This window comes from Jaculus jaculus, chromosome 8, assembly GCF_020740685.1.
Source record: "Jaculus jaculus isolate mJacJac1 chromosome 8, mJacJac1.mat.Y.cur, whole genome shotgun sequence".
Classification (NCBI taxonomy): Eukaryota; Metazoa; Chordata; class Mammalia; order Rodentia; family Dipodidae; genus Jaculus; species Jaculus jaculus.
Window position 1 is genome coordinate 85,395,692 of NC_059109.1, and position 22,628 is coordinate 85,418,319.

Below are 22,628 nucleotides of genomic sequence, written 5' to 3' on the forward strand. Positions count from 1 at the left end.
TAGGCCAATTTGATCGAAATACTGTTTTCCAAACTATCACCCTGAAATAGTATCCATATTTTATGGAAAGATGGGTTTCCAGGAGGCAACAAAGAGAAGTTTTTTTTTTTTTTTTTTAACCCAGTCTGCAAACCTGTGCCATTTTGGTTGGAGCACTGAGACTGTTGATATTAAAAGTTATTATTGCCAGGTATGGTGTGGACACTTTAATCCTGGCACTGGGGAGACAGAGATAAGAGGATTGCTATGAGTTCAAGGCCATTCTGAGAATACATAGTGAATTCTAGGTTAGCCTGGGTTAGAGTGAAATCCTACCTCAATACCCCCTGAAAAGTTAATTATTCAAAATTGTGTACTTATTTTTACCATTGTAGCTCTTCCCATTTTACCTTTGCTCTCTTGTGTTAACTAGTATGTGAGTATGGATTGTTTTTTTCAGGTTCATTATATGTGTGGTTTTCTTTCTCTTCAGCATGGAGGATCCTGTCAAGAATTTTCTGTAACTTCCAGTTAAGATGGTGGTGTAAGTAGACACCAAAGAAGCCTAGGGGGGTAAAAGCCAAAAAAAAAAAAAAAACCCAAAAAAAACCAAACCAAAACAAAAAACCCAGCAAAATACACACTTTTACTAAAAAGTGAGGTATATAGGAAATTGAAATAGCAGCGGAGAAGTAGGAGAGATCCAGAGCATCCAGACCCCACATGGAACAGCAGAAGCTGCTCCAGTGGGGTGTTTGCATGTGCCAGACTGATACAGGCTTGGCTTGAGCTTCAGGAAAAAGACAAGGGTGTCCAATGTCCCCCCTTTTATTTAACATAGTACTGGAAGTCTTAGCCATAGCAATAAGGCAAGAGACGCACATAAAAGGAATACAAATTGGAAAGGAAGAGATCAAGTTATCATTATTTGCAGATGACATGATTCTATACATAAAGGTCCCTAAAGGCTCTACTAGCAAACTGTGAGCTGATAAACACCTACAGCCATGTAGCAGGATACAAAATAAATACACAGAAATCAGTAGCCTTCATATGCTAACAACAAACACACAGAGGATAAAATCAGAGAACCACTCCCATTCACAATTGCATCAAAGAAAATAAAGTACCTTGGAATAAACCTAAACATGGAACTAAAGGATCTCTACAATGAAAACTTTAAAACACTCAAGCAAGAAATTGCAGAAGTCACTAGGAAGTGGAAAAACATCCCTTGTTCCTGTATTGGAAAAATCAGTATTGTGAAAATGGCAATCTTACCAAAAGCAATCTACACATTTAATGCAATCCCCATCAAAATTCCTATGGCATTCTTCATAGAAATAGAAAAAACAATCCAAAAATTAATTTGGAATCACAAAAAAACCCTCAAATATCTAAAATAATACTGAGCAACAAAAATGAGGCTTGTGGTATCACCATATCTGATTTTAACCTATACAACAGAGCCATAGTAACAAAAACAGCATGGTACTGGCACAAAAGCAGACATGTAGATCAATGGAACAGAATAGATAACCCAGATGTAAGTTCAAGTACCTATAGCCACCTGATATGGTGGGAAAACTGGATATGTGTATGTAGAAGGATGAAAATAGATTCTTCTCTCTCTCCATGAACAAGAATTAAGTCCAATTGGATTAAAGACCTTAACATCAGACCTGAAACTCTGAAACTGCTAGAGGAAAAAGTAGGGGAAACCCTTCAACATGTTGGTCTTGGCAAAGACTTTCTGAATACAACTCCAATTGCTCAGGCAATAAAACCACAGATTAATCACTGGGACCTCATGAAATTATAAAGATTTTGTACTGCAAAAGACACCGTGAACAAAGCAAAGAGGCAACCTACAGAATGGGAAAAAATCTTCGCCAGCTATATATCTGATAGAGGATTAAGTTCTCGGATATACAAAGAACTCAAAAAGTTAAATAATAAGAAATCAAACAATCAAATTAAAAAATGGGCTATGGAGCTAAACAGAGAGTTCTCAAAGGAAGAACCATGGATAGCGTATAAACACCTAAAAAAATGTTCTAAGTCCCTTGTCATCAGGGAAATGAAGATTAAAACTGTATTGAGATTCCATCTCACTACTGTCCGATTGGCTACCATCATGAAAACAAATGTTCATAAATGCTGGTGGGGATGTGGAAAAAGAGCAACTCCTCGACACTATTGGTGGGAATGCAATCTGGTCCAGCCATTGTGGAAATCAGTGTGGGAGGTTCCTAAAACAGCTAAAAATTAATCTAACATATGACCCAGCTATAGCACTCCTAGGCACATATCCTTAGGACTCATTTCATTTTCTTAGAGGTACGTGCTGTACCATGTTTATTGCTGCTCAATTTACAATAGCTGGGAAATTGGACCAGCTTTGATGTCCCTCAACTGATGAGTGGATAATGAATATATGGCACATTTATACATCTATACATATATCATGGAGTTCTACTCAGCAGTAAAGAAAGATGAAGTTATGAAATTTGCAGAAAAAATTGATGGATCTGGAAAGGATTATACTAAGTGAGGTAACCCAGGCCCAGAAAGCCAAGCACCGCATGTTCTCTCTCATATGTGGATCCTAGCTACCAATGATTGGGCTTCTGTGTGAGAAGGAAAAACCTCAGTATCAGAGGCCAGTAAGCTAGAAAAGAGATATAAAGGGAAGAGAAAGGAAGGGTGGGGGTCCTTAATAGGATGGTATTGTATATATGTAAGTAGAAGGATAGATTAATGAGGGTGAAAAGGCCCAAAGTGAGGTCAGGGGAAGAGATTGAGTAAAGGAAATGTGGAGGGAGGGCAAATCAAAATCTAAGGAGATATAAATAAATCAAATGGAATCCTTCAGTTTTGGACAATAGAACACTCAGGAGCCATAGATTGTTGCTAGAAAATTTTCAGTGCCAGGGATGGGATATCTTCCAGTGAGTTGTTGGCCAGGGAGGTCCCTGATGCCCCCCATACATTGCCAAGGCCCTTGTTTTCCCACCAGGAATTGATGGTAAGACCCTATTGCTGAAGACTTCACATACTTGGGCTGCAAGGTCACTCAGAAATCCTGCTGGAACTGAGCTGATAACCTCCTCCATGCAGCCCAGCTGACAGAAAGCTCAAAGAAGCCATTCTACATGTAGTTCAATGGGAGAAAGATACACCACCAGTGAAGATACAGTGGACACTGTAAGCCTTATAATTGGCCAGCCAGGCTAAATGAGCCAACGGGTGCAATAGTGGCATGTCTGTCACGGTAGAAACCAACTGCCTTCCAATTGGACTGGAGACCTGCTCCAAGGAGGGAATACATCCCTGATACTGAAAATTTAAAACGGGTAGTCATGAGCCCTAGGGGTATGACATCTGCTGACGTCTGGATAAGTTTATATACTATGCTTATCAAACTGCCCAGTATGCACTTCTCTTAATATTCATACCTTTATATTAATGCTATTCTCACTTTGGGTAGAGAATCTTCTGTTTTCAGATGGCAGTGACTTTGGGATGACTCAGAAGGTATGATGGTGCTGGAAAGAAGTGACTAGAGTACCGAGTAACATCTCAATCACACCTTCCAAGGCTCAGGGTCTAATGCGGAAGAGGTGGTGGAAAGAATGTAAGAGCCAAATGAAGGGTAGGACTCCTTACAACGTGCTCCCTCCAGACATAAAATGGCCATGATATACATGACCTCATAGTGCCTGACACTACCTACACAAGACCATAATAAGAGGAGGGAAAGAACATGACATCAAAATAAAAGAGAGACTTATTGAGATGGGGAGGGGATATGATGGAGAATGGAATTTCAAAGGGGAAAAGGTGGGGAGGGAGGGTATTACCATGAGATATTTTTTATAATCATGGAAAATGTTTTAAAAACTTGAGAAAAAAAAATAAAAAACACCCATTTAAAAAAAAAAGAATTTTCTGTAGAGCTGGTTTTGTTCAAATAGTCCTTTAGCCTGCTTTTGTTGTGGAATGTCCTTATTTCTCTGTCTATTTGTATGGATAGCTTTGCAGGATAAAGTAACCTTGGTTTACAGTTGTTATCTTTTAGAACATGGAATACATCATTCCAAGCTCTTCTGGCTTTTAAAGTTTGTGTTGAGTAATCTGTTATTCTGATGGACTTGCCTTTGTCTCTGACTTGATTTTTCTCTCTAGCTGCTTTCAATATATTTTCTTTGGTTTGTATGTTTTGCAGTTTAATTATAATATGATGGTGAGAAGTTCTTTCCTGCTATTGTCTGGCATTCTAAAGGATTCATGTGTCTGCAGTGGCATCACTTTCCTTATTTGGGGGACATTTTCTTCTATGATTTTGCTGAAGATACTTATTATATCTTTGAATTAAAAATTCTTCTCCTTTTATTATGGCATGAATTCTTTATTTTGTTGTTTGTTTGTTTGTCTAGTTTTTGAGATAGGGCCTCACTGTAGCTCAGGCTGACCTGGAATTCACTACATATTCTCAGGTTGGCCTTGAACTCACAGTGATCCTTCTACCTCTGCCTCCCAAGTGCTGGAATTAAAGGTGTGTGCCACCACGCTTCCTATGCCCTGAATTCTTATTTTTGACCTCTTCATAGTGTCATGAATGTTTGAATGCCCATTTTTCCTTCCTATTAGTTTGTCTTTCTCTTTGTTGGACTGTCTTATATTTGCCACTTGTCCTCCAGTTTAGATATTGTGTCCTCTCCTTGATCCATTCTACTCGTGAGAGTTTCTATGGAGTTTTATGTTTGACTTACTATTTTTTTCTTTTCTAATATTTCTGATTGGTATTTTTTTTTCATTTTTTCTATTTCCTTACTTATGTCTTGTATTGACCTGTGTATTACATTAAGTTGTTTTCTGTGTTCTTCAGGAGTGTGTTTTCTTTTTTGATTTCTTTTTTTTTTAATCATTATTTATTTATTTATTTGAGAAAGAGAGAGAGAGAGAGAGGGAGAGAGAGAGAGAATGGGTGCACCAGGGCCTCTAGCCACTGCAGATAAACTCGAGATAGATGCACCACCTTGTGCATGTGGCTTACATGGGTACTGGGGAATCGAACCTCAAACTGGGGTCCTTAGGCTTCTCAGGCAAGTACTTAACTGCTAAGTCATCTCTCCAGCCCCTTCTTTGGTTTCTTTGTATAATCATTTTTTTTGAACACTTTATCAGGGCTTTCATCTAAAACAGTCTCACTGAGAGTCATTTCTGATGGATTTATAAATTTTGGTGGGGTTGTATTATATTGACTTTTTGTGTTTATTGTATTATAATTACAGATTTTTGCATCTTAAGCCAATTTGATTCTTTGGTTTTCTAATTAACAGCAGTGTTCTAAGCCATGTAAACTACCTTTATATATCTTCAATTTAGATGTTTAAGATGCCAAGTGTAGCTCTTATACTGCAAGAAACAGCAGAAGTGAACCTAGGTTTTTTTAATGGCAGCTGTGTCTTATTTTCTTTTTCTTTTTTTGTTTTATTGACAACTTCCATACTTGTAAACAATACCCCATGGTAATTCCTTCCCTCCCCCCAGTTTCCCCTTTGAAATTCCACTGTCCATCATATCTCCTCCCTGTCTCAATCAGTTTCTCTTTTATTTTGTTGTCATCTTCTTTACTTCCTATTTTGATGGTCTTGAATGGATAGTGTCAGACACTGTGAGGTCATGGATTTCCGGGGCCATTTTGTGTCTGGGAGGAGCACATTATAAGGAGTCCTACCCTTCTTTTGGCTCTTACATTCTTTCCGCCACCTTTTCCGCAGTAGACCCTGAGTCTTGGAAGGTGTGATAGAGATGTTTCAGTGCTCAGCATTCCTCTGTCACTTCTTTTCAGCACCATGGTGCCTTCTGAGTTATCCCAAGGTCACTGCCATCTGAAAAGAGAAGGTTTTCTAGCCACAAGTGAGAGTAGCATTAACATATGGGTATGAACATTAAGAGAAGTGCTTATTGGGCAGTTTGGTGAATATAGTATATACATTTAGCCAGATAGCAGCAGATCTTACACCTCCAGGGTTCATGACTGCCCCCTATTGTAGGTTTTCAGTATCAGGGTTGTATTCCCTCCCATGGAGCAGACCACTAATTCAATTAGAGGGCAGTTGGCTTGCCCCATAACAGATGTGCCACTATTGTACCCATTAGCTCATTTGGCCTGGCTGGCCAAAAAAGGCTTGCTGTGTCCACTGTTGAGTATCTTCACTGGTGATTTCTCTCTCTCTCCCTTTGAACTGCATGCAGTGTGGCTTTTTCCAGCTTTCTGTCAGCTGGTCTACAAGGAGGAGGTTTTCAGCTCAGTTCCAACAGGATTTTTCAGTGACCTTGCATCCCAAGTATGTGGAGTCTTCAGCAATGGAGTCTTACCATGTATTCATGGTGGGAAACCAAGGGCCTCAGAAATGGCCTGTAATGTTTTGGGGTAATCAGGGACAGCCCTGGTCAACAACTCACTGCAAGGTATCCCATCCTTGGCACTGAAAATTTTCTGGTAACAGTCTATGGCTCCTGAGTGTTCCATTGTCCAAAAAAGTAGGTTTCCATATGTCTTATTTATATCCTCTTAGATTTTGATTAGCCCTTCCTCCACCTTTCCTTTACTCAGTCTCTTTCCCTGACCTCACTTAAGCCTTTTCACCCCATTAATCTATTCTTCTATTTACATATATACAATACCATCCTATTAAGTCCCCCTACCCTTTCTATTCCCTTTATATCTCCTGTCTAGCTTACTGGCCTCTACTACTGACTTTTCTTCCTACTCACATTGAAGTCCAATTATTTGTAGTTATGATCCACATATGAGAGAGAACATATGACATTTGACTTTCTGGACCTGGGTTACCTCACTTAGTATAATCCTTTCCAGATCCATCCATTTTCCTGCAAATTTCATAACTTCATTTTTCTTTACCACTGAGTATAACTCCATTGTGTAAATGTCCCACATCTTCATTATCCACTCATCAGTTGAGGGACATCTAGTCTGATTCCATTTCCAAGCTATTGTGAATAAAGCAGCAATAAACATGATTGGGCAAGTATCTCCAAGGCATTGAGATGAGTCCTTAGGATATTTGCCTAGAAGCGGTACAGCTGGGTCATATGGTAGCTCTATTCTTAGCTGTCTCAGGAACCTCCACACTGATTTCCACAATGGCTGAATCAGATTGCATTTCAACCAACCATGTAGAAGAGTTCCTCTTTTTCTACATCCTTGCCAGCATTTATGGTCATTTGTTTTCCTGATGGTAGCCAATCTAACAGGAGTGAGATGGAATCTCTTTTAATCTGCATTTCCCTGGTGACTAGGGATGTAAAACATTTTTTTTTAGATGCTTATATGGCATCTGTATTTCTTCTTTTGAGAACTCTCTGTTTAGTTCCATAGCCCATTTTTTAACTGGGTTGTTTGATTTCTTTCTTTTTTTGTAGAATAACAAAAAATATTTTACTAATAAGATTTATAGACGTTTCCAAACAAGCCATACAAAATGGTCACAAGCTTTTTTTTTTTTAACTTTTTTATTTGAAGGTAGAAATCTACACTTGATAGCAAAGTCACAATGTTATTAGTGAGGGCTGTGGCATTTGTTTAATGTTCCCATTTCAGTTCACTCAAGCTTGTCCATCTACAGTGTCTAAATAAAGTTAGACTTGGCTAGAGAGCATATTCTAAAGAACTGGTCAGCTGCTTTTAACCAATGCAATTAGATTCTCATAAAAGTGGGGGAAGGGAAGGAGCCCATAAAATTAAAACTACTTCTCCCTAAAAAATAAAATACAAACAATCCATACCCCTGAAGCTAACCCTGATAACTACCTTCATTCACAGTGCTTTTTACTTAAACCATGATGGGAGAAACAAACAAAAGCAGGGAGCCCCTGATTTTACATGTTTCACAGCAATCCAAATGATACTTCTAGCCTCTGCTCATGCTTTACAACAGTGAAGCAGGAAAAGACATAGATTTGCTAATGTGCATTTAATCACCAAAGGACTGAAGATGCCTGGGCTTTATTCTGTAATGTTTCTAAGACTGTCCATTAAATGCAAAAAAAAAAAAAAAAAAAAGGAGGAAGTCAGTCTTGGCTGAACAGGAGAAGTGATGCACACTTGATGATCAGATCGACTTGAATATTGTTCATGGAATATAGCCTACTCCATGCTCTTGCTGTTTCTATGGCTTGGGCTTCGTTGGTCTTCCACTGCTCTGCTACATCATTTGCTAACGGATCATCTGGATTAGGAGCATTTAACAAAGCCTGGATCGATAGCAGAACTGTGCAGATCTGCGGTGCTTGGGACCACTTATCTTTCAAAATATCTTAACACATTCTTCCTAACTTGTCTACATTAGGATGATAAATTTTGGTCATGAAATGTACTTTAGGTACTGCCATTGGGTATTCTTCTGGAAGGAATAGTTCAAGTTTAAAAAGTCCCTCCCTCAAAGGGGGAATCCTGGGGGCCAGCAATGACCACATAAAAATAACAGGCATTGCTTTCATCTGGTTCTGCTTTGATGCCAGGAATAGGTTCTGCCAGCAAATGCTGGGTTTCCTTAATGATCCTGTGGGACAGCCGGGCCATCTTGTCAGATCTGGACTCTGGCCTCTGCTCGTCTCAGGCCCCGCTGGCCTCACTCAGAACTGGAAGTTCTGGACTCCACTCCCTGGGCCGTGGCCCTGCCTGCCTTCCCGGAGGCCCCTCTGGAAATGTCCTCTCTGCTTGGGAGCGGGCTTCCCTGAGACTCAGCCCCCTTCCTTGTGCTCCCCGCCCCAACCCCTCAATCGGGGATGTGGAAAAAATCTGATTTCTTATTATTTCATTTTTTGAGTTCTTTGTATATCCTAGATATTAATCCTCTGTCAGATGTATAGCTGGCAAATATTTTCTCCTATTCTGTAGGTTGCTGCTTTGCTCTAGTCACAGTGTCTTTTGCTATATAAAAGTTTTGTAATTTCATGAGGTCTCAATGGTTAATCTGTGGTTTCATTGCCTGAGCTATTGGGGTTATATTCAGAGACTCTTTGCCAAGACTAATATGTTGAAGGGTTTCCCCTACTTTTTCCTCTAGCAGTTTCAAAGTTTCAGGTCTAATGTTAAGGTCTCCTAGGTGTTTTTTGCTTGCTATCCAAGTGTTGTAGTATATTTGGTGGAGCAGATTCTAGAATTCACCTGAGTAATATGCACATTCAATCCAAACCTACACAGAGTATTTAAAACACACAGATAATCTAATAAAGCCAAAGTCTCTAAGGACATGTTTTGCCTCTCACTGTTAATCCTGTCAACTGGCAGGTTGAGATTTCTGGTGTGAAATGGATTCCAGGTCAGCTTGGGACCAAGTCCAACCCTGACGCCAATCATGACAGAAGAAAAAGACTGGGCCTGCTAACATCTTGGCAGGATTTTGCCCATTTTCACAATAGTGATTCTACCTATCAAGGAACAGGGGAGATCTTTTTATCTTCCCAAGTCCTCCTTGATTTCTTTCTTGAGTTTTTTTTTTTTAAATATGTATATTCATTATATAGGTCTTTCACGTACCCTGGTAGTCCAAGGTATTTAATTTTTTTTTATTTACTTATTTGATAGGGACAGACATAAAGAGGCAGATAGATAGAGAATGGGCACACCAGGGCCTCTAGCCACTGCAAAGGACCTCCAGACGCATGCATCTGGCTAACATGGGTCCTGGGGAATCAAGCCTCAAACCGGGGTTCCTAGGCTTAACAAGCAAGCGCTTAACCGCTAAGCCATCTCTCCAGCCCTATTCAATTTTTTTTTTGTTGCTATTGAAAATAGGACAGCTTCACTGATTTCTTTCTCTGTATATTAGTCTTTTGTAATGGAGAGGCTACTGATTTTTTGTGTGTTGATTTATGTCATGCCACTTTACTGAAGCAATTAATCACCTTTAGAACCTTTGAGATCGAGACTTTCAGGTCACTTACATATAGGATCATGTCATCTGCAAATATATCCTTTCCAGTTTGTATCCTTTTATCTCTTTCTCCTGTCTTAATCCTTGGGCTAGGACTTCTAGTACTGTGTTGAATAGCAATAGTGAGAGTAGGCACCTCTTTCTTGTTCCTGATCTCAATGGGAACTCTTTGAGTCTTTCCCCATCAAGTATTATTTGGGCTTTAGGTGCTTTTTATATAGGCTCAATTGTGTTGAGATATAAACCCTCCATGCCTATTCTTTCCTGAGTTTTGACTATGAAATGGTGTTGTATACTGTCAAAGGCCTTCTCTGCATCAATTGAGATGATTATGTGGTTATTATGGTTAAGTTGATTTATGTGGCATATTACATTTACCAGTTTGCAAATGTCGAATCATCCCTACATCCCTGGGATGATGCCTACTTGATTAAGGTGGATAATGCTTTTGGTATGTTGTTGAATTCAGTTTGAAAGGATTTTGTTCAGGACCTTTGCATCTAAATTCATCAGAAATGAGGGCTATAGTTTTCTTTTCTTGTTGTATCTGTCTGGTTTTGGTATTAGGGTGAGGCATCATAAAACAAGTTGGGGAGGATTCCCAGCTCTCTGATAATGTGAAACAGTTTGAGAAAAATTGGCTTCAGTTCTTCAGTGAAGGCTTGATAAAGTTCAGCTGAGAAGCCATCCAGTCCTGGACCTTTTTTTCGGGGGGGGGGGTCTTTAAATTTTATATATTTTTATTTATTTGAGAGAGAGAGATTGAAAGAGACACACAGAGAGAATGGACATGCCAGATGCCAGGGCCTTCAGCAACTGCAAACAAACTCCAGATGCAGGTGCCACTTTGTGCTTCTGGCTTAAGTGGGTCCTGGAAAATTGAACCTGGGTCCTTTGGCTTTGCAGGCAAGCACCTTAACTGCTAAGCCATCTCTCCAGCCCTTTGGGCTCTCAATGGATATGATATATTTGTTTAGGAGACTGATCTGCTCTGAGTTCAGTTTTTGTAGGTGGTATGCGGCTAGGAATTCATCCATTTCTTCCAGATTATCTGGTTTTGGGGAGTAGAGATGTTGGAAGTGTGTATTGATGATCCTTCCAATTTCATTGATGTTTATTGTGACCTCTCCTTTTTCATTTCTCATTTGGATAATTTGATACTTCTCTTTTTTTTTCACTTAATCAAATTGGCCAGAGGCTTATCAATCTTGTTTATTTTTTCAAAGGACCAGCTCTTTGTCTCATTGATTTTTAAAATTGTTTTCTTAGTTTCCAATTCATTAATTTCTGCTCTGGTCTTGATTATTTAATTCTATTTGGAGATCTTGTGGTTGAATTCTTTTTGTTTTTTCCAGTGCCTTTAGGTGTACAGTGAAGTTATTAATTTGAGATTGCTCTGCCTTTGTTATGAAGACATTTAATGCCATGAACTTTCCCCTTAGGACTGCCTTCATTGTGTCCCATAAGTTTTAGTAAGTTTTGTTTTCATTATAATTCAATTCTAGGTATTTAACAACTTATTTTTTTCCCACAACATGTTCATTGTTTAAAAATGTGTTATTGAGACTCCCAGAGCTGGTTGAGTTTTGATGTGTCTCATGTTGTTAATTTCTAGCTTTTAAAAATATATTTATTTATTTGACAGAGAGAATGAGGGAGAGGGAGATAAAGAATGAGCACACCTGGACCTCCAGCTGCTGCAAATGAACTCCAGATGCTTGTGCCACCTTGTGCATGTGGCTAACATGGATCCCGAGGAATCAAACCTGGGTCCTTTGGTTTTGCAGGCAAACATCTTAACCTCTAAACCATCTTTCCAGCCCTAATTTCTAGCTTTAAAGCATTGTGATCTGATGTAAGAAGTTACTTCATTTTTTCCTGAATTTATGGAGGCATGGTTTCTTGCCTAATATATGGTCTATTTGGGAAAACGTTCCATAGGCTGCTGAGAAAAATGTGTATTCTTGGTACTGGGACAGAAAGTTCTGCAGATGTCTGTTAGGTCTAGTTGATCTATGGTGTTATTGAGCTCTATTATTTACCTGTTGATTTTCTGCTTGGGTTTCTGTCTATTGATGATGGTGGAATATTGAAGTCCCAAATATGATGATGTTGGTGTTTATGTCTGTTTTGTTTTCAAGTAGACTTTGTCTTATAAGCTGCAGTGCACCTATGTTTGGTGCATATAGATTTATAATTGTAATGTCCTCATATTGGATCATTGTGTTGATGAGCAATAAGTGTCCTTCTTTGTCCCCTTTGATTACTTTTTGTTAGAAGTCTATTTTATCAGATATTAGTATGGGAACTCCTTCTTATTTCTTATTTCCATTAGCTTGGAATATCATTTTCCATCCTTTCACCCTGAAGAGGAGTCTGTCTTTAGTGGTGAGGTGGGTTTCTTGAGAACAGCAAATAAAAGGGTCCATTTTTCTAATTCACCCTGTTAACTTGTGTCTTTTGATGGGTGAGTTAAGACCATTAATATTTAAGTTATAACTGTGAGGTTCAAATTAATCCATGCCATGAACTCTTCTCTGTAGATTTGGCTTTGTGTTCATAAAATCATAGAGTTGACTTTTTTTCCTGAAAAGTTTTCCTTTCACTATATATTATGAGGGATACTTTTGCTAGGAACAGTAACTTATGATGGAAGCCATAGAGTTTTAGACTTGTAAAATAAATTTGTTTGTTCATTTTTATTTATTTGAGAGTGACAGAGAAAGAAGGAGAAAGAGAATGGGCACACCAGGGCCTCCAGCCACTGCAAATGAACTCCAGATGTATGTGTCCCCTGGTGCATCTGGCTTATGTGGGTCCTAGGGAACGGAGTCTCAAACTGGTGTCCTTAGGCTTCACAGGCAAGTGCTTAACTGCTAAGCCATCTCTCCAGCCTCAAGTTTTAGACTTTTAAATGTTCCATTCCAGGCCCTTCTGGATTTCAGGGGTTCCATCGAGAAATATGATATAATTCTGATGGGATTGCCTTTGTATGTAGTGAGTTATTTCTCTCTTGCTTATTTTAGCACTTCCTCTTTGTTTTCATTGATAAGAGATTTGACTATGATGTGCCATGGAGAGTTTCTTCTTTGGTTCTACCTATTTGGTGTTCTGTGAGCTTCTTGTATCTCTTTTGAGAGATTGGGAAAAATTTTATTAATAATTTTGTTGACGGGCTGGAGAGATGGCTTAGCGGTTAAGCGTTTGCCTGGAAGCCTAAGGACCCCGGTTCGAGGCTCCATTCCCCAGGTCCCACGTTAGCCAGATGCACAAGGGGGCACACACATCTGGAATTCATCTGCAGTGGCTGGAGGCCCTGGGGTGCCCATTCTCTCTCACTCTCTCTGCCTCTTTCTCTGTCTGTCGCTCTCAAATAAGTAAATAAAAATAAACCAAAAAATTAAAAAAAAAAATTTTGTTGACTATATACCCATGATCAGTATATTTTGTCATTTTAGAGTATCCCTCAGTTCTCTCATATTCTGTTCAAATGATTTTATTTATTTAGTTATTTATTATGATTATTATTTTAATTTAATTTAATTTAATTTTTTTTGAGGTAGGGTCTCACTCTAGTCCAGGCTGTCCTGGAATTTACCACGTAGTCTCAGAATGGCCTTGAACTCATGATGGTCCTCCTACCTCTTCCTCCCAGGCGCTGGGATCAAAGATGTGTGCCACCATGCCTGGATTCACATGATTTTTGATGCAAAGTTTTTGGACTCCTGATCAATTTCTTCTGTCTTATCTTTCAAGTCAGTGGTTCTGTCTTCCACATGAATAACTCTATTATTGAAGAGTTCTAGAGAAGTTTTTAAAAGCTCCTTTTGATTTTTGTTTTCTGCTGTGTTATTTTGCATCATGTCTATCTTTGTTTATTTTGTTTATTTATGAAAGAGAGAGAGAGAGAGAATAGTACACCAGGGCTTCTAGCCACTGCCAACAAACTCCAGATACATGCACCACCATGTGCTTATATCAGACCTTGAGAATGAAACCTTTGTCCTTAGACTTCACAGGTATGTGCCTTAACTTCTAAGCCATCTCTCTAGCTGTCCATCCCTGTTTTGAGGTACAATTTCAGTTTGAGATCTAATTTTCTTGATTCTTCATGGAATTCATCCTTGCATTTGATCAAGTCTTCATGAAGCTTAATCAATTGGTTATTGAGATCTCCCATTTGTTGACTCACCTTCAGTTCATTTATATCTCTTTTTAGACTTCTAAGATTTTCTTCAATTATGTTAAACCTGGTGTCAAAAGCTAGTGCTCTAAGAAATGATGCTGCTCAATTTCATTTATGCAATTGTTGGTTTTTGATAGCTTGCTTCCAGTTCAGCAATTCTTTTGATCAAATCACATTGTTTATTGTGTTTTCATTTTGGGATTCAATTTCTGTTGATTTCTCTATGATTTCACTGGAGGCTTCCATTGTGGTATTAGGCATCCTTGGTGAAGATCTCTCAGTTTTCTGACTTTGGCTGGTTATTTTGCACTGTGGTCTGCCCATCTTGGGGAAATGTTTCATTTTCTTTAGGGGGAAGCAAGTATTTGTCCTTGTAGGATCTTCAGTGAATGTTCTATTTTAGTTTTAGGTTTTCTTTCTTTCTTTTTTTTTTTTTTGTTTTTCCTTTTTTAAAAAGATTTTTATTTTATTATTTTATTTTTATTTACTTATTTGAGAGAGAGAGAAGGAGAGAAAAGGAGGCAGATAGAGAATGGGTGCTCAGGGCCTCTAGCTGCTGCAAATGAACTTTAGGTGAATGCACCACCTTGTGTATCATCTGCCTTATGTGGGTCCTAGGGAATTGAACCTGAGTTCAATTGGCTTTCCAGGCAAACACCTTAAGCACTAAGCCATCTCTCAAGCCTGAGTGTTCTATTGTAAATGTGAACTGGATTGGTGCACAGTGGTGTTAAAACTGCAGATTGTGGAGATTGCAAGTACATCAAAGATACCTGGGTAAGTGGGAGGTGGCAACTGGGAGCAATGGCCTACTCACTCCACTTACTCACACTCTTCAGCACATGGGAACCAGGGATTGGGGAAGCAGGACCTGGGAAGCTAGAGAGCCAGGAGCAAGAGGCCAGCTCCTACCGTGGCCATGTACCCTCTGGCTCAGGGGAATAGGTATTTAGGTACCCAGGGGGCAGTCACTCAGGAAACCAGAGCAAAAGGCCTGCTTCTGCATCCCACCTGAAGGGACCAGGCTGCTCCAAGGCAGCAGTAGGGGTACCAGAACCATGGAACTGGAAGGTGGGAAAGGAACAGGGAGGTCTGGCAACTCACTCTGCACATGCATCCTTATGAGCAGGGGGTACGGGAGTTGTGGACCCAGGGGCCATTAAATCATGATGGCAGAGTCAGGGACCTGTTTCCTCAGCAAGCTTTCAGGGTCCAGGCAACCCCAAGCCAGCATCAGGGGAACTGGGACCAGGGAACTGGGAAATAAGGGGGAACAGGGAGATCTGGCCTACTCATTCCTGTGTACCCTCCAGAGCAGATGATCCTAGACTTGGATACTCAGGGACCCTTCCATATTGAGTTTTCTTGAACACAGCTTTCAATGTAAGTAGAGAAGTTTCCCTGGGTTTTCTTTGTGTGCATATATGTGTGGTATGCATACATGTATGTGTTTATATGTATAAGGGCGTGTGTGTGTGTGCGCGCGCGCATGCATGCACATGTGTACCTGTGTATGAGTCCAGAGGTTGATGTCCAGTATCTTTCTCAATCACTTTCCACCTTCATATATGCATTCGAATATTTTCATTTACTTATCTGAGAAAGAAAGGAAGAAAGAAAGAAAGAAAGGAAGGAAGGAAGGTAGGAAGAAAGAAAGGGAAAGTATGGACATGCCAGGGCCTCTTGCTACTGAAAAAAAATTCCAGGTGCATGTACCACGCTGCGCATCCATCTTTATGTGGGTGTTGGAAAATCAAACCCAAGCCTTCAGGCTTTGAAAACCATTCAGCCATTTCTCCAGCCATCTCTACTTTACATTTTGGAGACGGGGTCTCTCACTGAACCTCATTGGACTAAGCTAGCTACCTAGCAAGTTCCAGGGTTTCCCTCTGTCTTAGCCTTCTTAGTGTTGAAATTACAAGTGCATCATGCCACAGTTTTTTGTTTTTTTTTTTCAAGGTAGGGTCTTGCTCTAGGCCAGGCTGACCTGGAATTCACTATGTAGTATTAGGGTAGCCTCAAACTTACAGTGATCCTCCTACCGTCACTTCCCAAATTCTAGGATTAAAGGTGTGCACTGCCACATCCGACTCCTTTTAAATTTTATTAATTTATTTGCAAGGAGAGAGAGAGAAGATAGAGAGGGAAGGAGAGAGAGTGAATTAATATGGATACACTAGGGCTTCTTGCCACTGCAAACATGTTCCACTTTGTGCATCTTGGTTTGTGTGGATCTTGGGTAATTTAACCTGGGTCAGCAGACTTGGTTTTTTTTTTTTTTTTTTTTTCAAGATAGGGTCTCACTTTAGCCCTGGATGACCTGGAATTCATTCTGCAGTCTCAGGGTAGCATCGAACTCATGAAGATCCTCCTACCTCTGCCTCACAAGTTCTGGGATTAAAGGTGTGCGCCACCACGCCCAGTTTAGAAGACATTTTAAGTAAGCTCTTTTAACTGCTGAGCCATCCTCCCAGCCCCTTATTAGTTTTGCAAAGACAAGGTTTGGCTAAGTAAATTTTGAACTTCAAAATTCCTGCCTCAGCCTGCCGGTGATTAAATTACAAGTGTGAGCCACTATACCCAGCTAGCATAGGCTTTTTAGGACCTCCCTAAAACAGCCAGTGATCTTAGGTATTTTTACTCCCTTTTCTGTGATCCTGGTGGGTTAATGTAACCGTAAGGGTCCTTATAAGTGGCAAGCCCAGAGAGAACATGTCCAAAGTGAAGAGAGATCATTCAGCTTGTCCTCTCTTCACTGGAAGAGGCCTGACTATGTCCCTCCCTGATGACGTTCATGCCCTCCACTAAGTCAGTACGAATGAGGAAATCATGCTTGCACCCTGGAGTGGGGCTTTGACCCACTGAGTTTTCCAGATCCTATGGGATGAATTAGTGCTCTATCTCTGCTGCCACAGTTTACCACAAACAGTACAAATCCATTACCTCATAGTTCCCGAGGTCAGAAAATAAAATAGGGATCATTGATTCTTTTCCACTTCTAAGGACCTTTGTGATTGCACTTGGCGAACTGGATAATCCAGGATAATCACCCTCATCTCCTAGTCAGGTGGTTAGCAGCCAAATTCCTCTTTGCCACGAAGTCTAACACACTTAGGGGCCATTGTTCTGCCCACCACCTAGACCCAATTATGACAGGAAATGTAGAGAAAACCAAGGAGGTATGTGTACCCATTCTTGTATATTTCATTTTTATTTTTTAAAATATTTTATTGATTGATTTGAAAGAGAGAAGGGAGGGAGAAAGAGAGAGAGAGATTGGGGGAAAGAGAGAGAGAGAGAAAACAGGTGCACCAGGTCCTCCAGCCACTACAAAGGAACTTCAGGCGCATGTGCCGCCTGTACATCTGGCTTATATGGCTACTGGGGAATTGAACCTTGATCCTTAGGCTTCACAGGCAAGTGACTTAACCATCAGGCAATCTCTTTAGCAGCTCATTTTTATTTTTATTTATTTATTTATTTTTTTGAGTAACAAGTGTTTATTACCAAAAACAATTGTCACACACACACAACACAGCCTCCAATCCTGTCCCTGAGGATAACCACAAATGTCCCTGGGGTATAGGAGGAAACCTTAAGAGAGAAATGGATACTGGTGACCAGCGCTTAACTGGTGGTGAGGAAAGGGCCCTTGTTAAGGACCAGTCACTCATTACCCCAGGGCCTATGGACTTTAGAGGTGGGATTAGATGTGAACTGACTGATTTACTGTCTAGCACGTTGAGGGGAGGTCATACTTGAGCCTAACAACAGCCCTCCCAACAAGCACACATGCAGGATCACCTCCAAGAATCCCAACTCCTTAGGATCCCCACAATAGCTGTGTGGTAAGAGACAAGTCCTCAGAGTCTGCAGAACAAGGCAAGTCTGGGCCAGAGGAGACACCTCCACTCCAGCACCACTCCTAAAGCATCCATGGACAAGGACTGCCTGTTAGCAGTACCACCACCTGCCTGGCTCAAACCCAAGGTCAAGGTCTGGAGTAGGAGTGGTCAGTCAGGCTCTGCAGACTTTACACCATCTGGACCTCTGGATTCTCAGGTATTCCTTGAAGCTTTTCCATGAGGTCCCCCGAGGGTGGTACAGGGGCTGGTGGGGGCTCTCCTGGGGCTTCTGACAGCGCATAGTAGACAACCTCTTGCTGGCCCTGGGTGGTGGTCTGATTTACCACATGGATGACAGGGCTGGGGTTGTCCTGAAAAGCTGAGAGGGCAGTCCCCTCGTCACCCACATCCTCTTCTGCCTCTTCTTCAGGTCCTGGCTCCGCCAGCACAGTTTCTAGAACAATGCCCTGCAGGCTGCTGTCGGTCAGCATCACGCCTAAGTCGGATCCCTCTTGCAGCTGCCGCAGTAGCTGCTGCGTCAGCTCCACGCTCTCGTAGCGAACCAGCTGCAGCCGCATGTAGCCGTCTTCATGCTCCTTGTACCGAAAACGGGGGTGCCCTGAGGGCCACTTGAACTGGTGCTTCTTGCGACGGTGCACGGTAAGGTGTGAAGCATTTGTCACACACATGACATTTGTACCTTGGCTCTGAGTCTCCTTCATGCACTTTGCGATAATGGGACTTGATAGAGCTTAGCGACCGAGCACTGAAGCGGCAGTTCTCAAAATCACACCTGTAAGGCTGACTCCTTGCTATGGGTGTCCAGGTGCTTCCGGAGGTCAATCAAATCCTTGCAACTGTAGTCACAACAGTCACATTTAAAGGGCCGGTCCTCACTATGTCGAAAGCGCATGTGGTTGCGGAGGGAAGAAGGCAGTGGGCAGGTCATGTCACACAAGGGGCATTTATAGTGATTCACATGGTTACGCATGTGGTCCCGCAAAAGCCGCTCTGTGGCAAATCTCTTGGAGCAGTGAGAGCACTGAAACCGCTGCTGATCCAATGAAGTCTGGCGATGGATGTGATCTAAGAAGTTGGTGTTGTTGGCAAACATGCCCCCACAGGTGGGGCAGGCCACCACTTTTTCCTGGGTGTGGCTACGAAGGTGTTCTCGAAGCTTACACCGGTCCTTGAAGGTGCAGGTGCAGCCTTTCCAGCCACACAGCACCACATGGCCACATGGTTGTCCTTGCTGACAGCTTGGTATGTGTGTATATATATATATATATATATATATATATCCCCAAAATGCACAGGCTGTGTGCGTCCACGTGCCGATAGAACCACTCAGGATTGTCGAAGGAGCTCTCACAATGTTCCCACAGACACAGGAAGCCTGGGACATCAGGAATGACGTTGTGGCTCTGGAAGTCCAAGATGCAGGGATGCAGGGACTGAGGTCAGCCTGGCTTTGCAAGGCTTGCAGCCCCCACTGTTTCAGCTTGGTATGGTAGCAGTGGAAGTAGACATGGCGGATGAGGTCAGTGGAATTATCCAGAGAGCAAAAGCCACACTCCTGCCACAAACAGGAGAATTCTTCTTCAAGTGGGTCATCTTCCTCATCTTCCTCCCTGGGGCCGTGCATGTGCTGCTGCAGGTGCTGAGTGACATGCTGGAAAAACTCCTCCATGGCTGAACACACAAAGGAACAGGACCCCCACTCACACTGGAGCCACAGGTTCTCCTTCCGGGGAGCTTTCCCAGGAGGAGACATGGCTTTCACCCTTTAGAACCCCGGTGACACGCGACACGGGGCCGGCTCGCCTCGCCTCGCCGAAGAGGACGGCTAGCATTCCGGCAGACCGACTGACAGTCCCGCAGGGCAAGCGCCCACTCGGCTTCCCAGAATCCACCCGTCCGTCAAGGCGTGGCTCGGACCGGTCTTGGCTTTTCTCTTTACTGATTCATTCTCCCTGCTTCTTATTTCTGCTTCCTGGGATTACCTTCCGGGTAATCTACCTGCCCCTGTGTCTTCCTCTTGGGATTGCTTTTAGGGAAATGCAATTCAAGCAAGTGTCACAGGATCTTCTGGAGAGTTAGCAAGATTTGTCAACACAGCAGGATCCAGACAGAACACAGCAGTCAGCTTATTCATATACTCCTCTTCTGACCAGCCAGCACCCACGTGGGTGGTTGGAGTTCACTCATGAGGTCTGACAGCACAATAGCATGAAAGCCAGTCACTGACACAGCCATCTGGATTATTATGAGGCTCTAGATCAGGTGTGTTCAGCCTTTTGGCATCTCTGGGCCACATTGGAGTGAGAATTGTCTTGGGTTACATATTAAATAGATCAAGATATGTGAATGAGGAATATAAACATCTTCAGAAGCATACCTGTTGGGTCATGTGCTAAAAGATCTAAGTACCTAAAATGGGGAGGAAAGGTTGTCTCAGGTTTATCTTTCTTCTCTCAGTTCAGGCGGAGGTCAGGGTTGTTTATTTGCACTCTGGCACTGACCCTGGGGAGTTTACTTAGGTGCCAAGGGAAATGAAGGGATAGTAGACTCCAGTAACATTTTCTGCAAGCCTCATAAAACAGCAGGCTTGTACTTAAACGAAGACATTGGGTCTTGCTATAGACCTCCAAAATGCCTGGTTACTTTGGGAGCTGGCATCACACATTCTTTGTTGGCTAGTGGGAATGCCATTTAACCCATGTACTACAGAGATTTGGCAGAAGAGAAGATGCAGATCATAGAAGAACTGTAGCACCTCTCTACGGTGGTGCAGAGCCCTTTCCCAGTGCAGCATGTATCGTGAAGCCTTCTCCTGCCCTGGGCGCTGGCAGAGAGCTGGAACGAGGTGCCAGGCCTGGGTGGCCCCTTTCCTGCTGTTCAGGGAGAAGCTCTGAGATGAAGAACTGACTGTAGGAAGTTTTCTGGGGAGTATGCTCAGGGACAATGCTTTTGAGGGGTGACTGGACAGATGCAGAAGCTGGGTTGTGATACCATTGTTAAGTCTGGAGCTGGGGTGACCCTTCAAAGTTATTCTAAATTGAAGTGGCAAGTCAGTAGACATGGACTGCTCCAGAACAGGATATATTCCTTCCTTGCTCAAGGTGACCAGCAAGCTTAGACTTCCTGGGAGCTGGGAGCTGAGGGTCGTGGTACTAAAATGGATGTGGCAAGGCACTCCACCTCCATCATAACCTCTCTCTATTACAATAGTGCTCACATCCTACAACCATCTTCAGTGATTTTGGCATCTTCCTTGGCCATAGAAGGGGCTGTTTTCACCTTGCCAATGTCAAGAGCTGGCTATACATGAGAAATAAAAATAGCTCACAGAAATATAAAATTGAGTTTCATTTCAGTAAGTTATTCTGGCCCAGAATTCACATTAAAAAGTACTAATTAAGCCTGCAAAGCCTAATGAACCAGGTTCATTTGTTTGCACAGCTTGCCCAACTGAAGTTAATTCTTAAACCACCCATGTAAAGCCAGACAGGGATTTATTTCAGAACCACGAGACACTGGGGTGCATACATACAATATACATGCATACAAAGTTTTAAACATTATTATTTATTTGCAAGCCCAGAGAAACACAGAAAGGGGGGTGGGGAATGGGTGTGTCAGGGCCTCTTGCCACTGCAAATGAACTCCAGACCTATACACCACCTTGTGCATCTGGATTTATATGGGTACTGGGGAATCAAACATGCGCTGCCAGGCTTTGCAAAAGAATCCCTTAACCACTGAGCCATCTGTCCAGCCACCAAAGTTTTTTTTTTAAGAGAAAGGGTGTCACTCTAGCCCAGGCTGACCTGGAACTCACTTTATCTTTTAAACTTTATTATTATTATTATTATTATTATTATTATTATTATTATTATTATTTTCAGGGTAGAGTCTCACTGTAACCCAGGCTGACCTGGCACTCAGGCACGCATGCTGTAGTCTCAGGCTGGCCTCAAACTCAAGAAATATTCCTGTCTCTGCTTCCTGAATGCTGGGATTAACGGTGTGCACCACCATGCCTGGATAAAAACTGTGTGTGTGTGTGTGTGTGTGTGTGTGTGTATTATTTGTGAGAGAGAACAGAATATGGGCATGCTAGGGCCTCTTGCCACTTTGTGCATCTGGCTTTATGTGGGTACTGGGGAATTGAACTCAACAGCAGGCTTTGTAAGCAAGTGCCTTTAACTGAGCAATCTGCCCAGTCCTGGGCAGGCTTTATAGTACACTAAGCTCTGACTCTTGCTAGCTGGGTATTCTTAGCTGTATCAATTGATTTGATGTAATATATTTTCAGGGTAGGACCTTAAGGTGTTAGGTGTGGCTCTTAAGACTCTCAGAGTATCTACAAAGATGTTCTTAGGGGTTGAGGTTCCCTGCTATAGGGGTGTTCAAGCAGGCTGAGTGGAATAAAATACAGGTAGATTCTAAAGTTTAACTAAACACTGTACACATTCAATCAAAAACAGCCCCGAGTATGTATGCAAGAGTAGTTGTTATAACGACCAGATCCTTTATCAACAAAGAGGTTAAGATTTCTGGTCTGTTGAGGGATCCAAGTCAGCTTGCGACCAAGTGAGACCCTTCCCTGGTGCAATCCCAGTTACCTTGGATGATTTTGGTCTC

The 22,628-nt window shown here is 41.8% G+C and overlaps 2 pseudogenes; both read right to left on the reverse strand.

The window, feature by feature from the left end:
• Nucleotides 1–8,082: 8,082 nt before the first annotated feature.
• LOC101593909 lies at nt 8,083–8,593 on the reverse strand (annotated as a pseudogene).
• Nucleotides 8,594–17,963: 9,370 nt separating this feature from the next.
• LOC101613924 lies at nt 17,964–19,842 on the reverse strand (annotated as a pseudogene).
• Between the last annotated feature and the right edge of the window lie 2,786 nt (nt 19,843–22,628).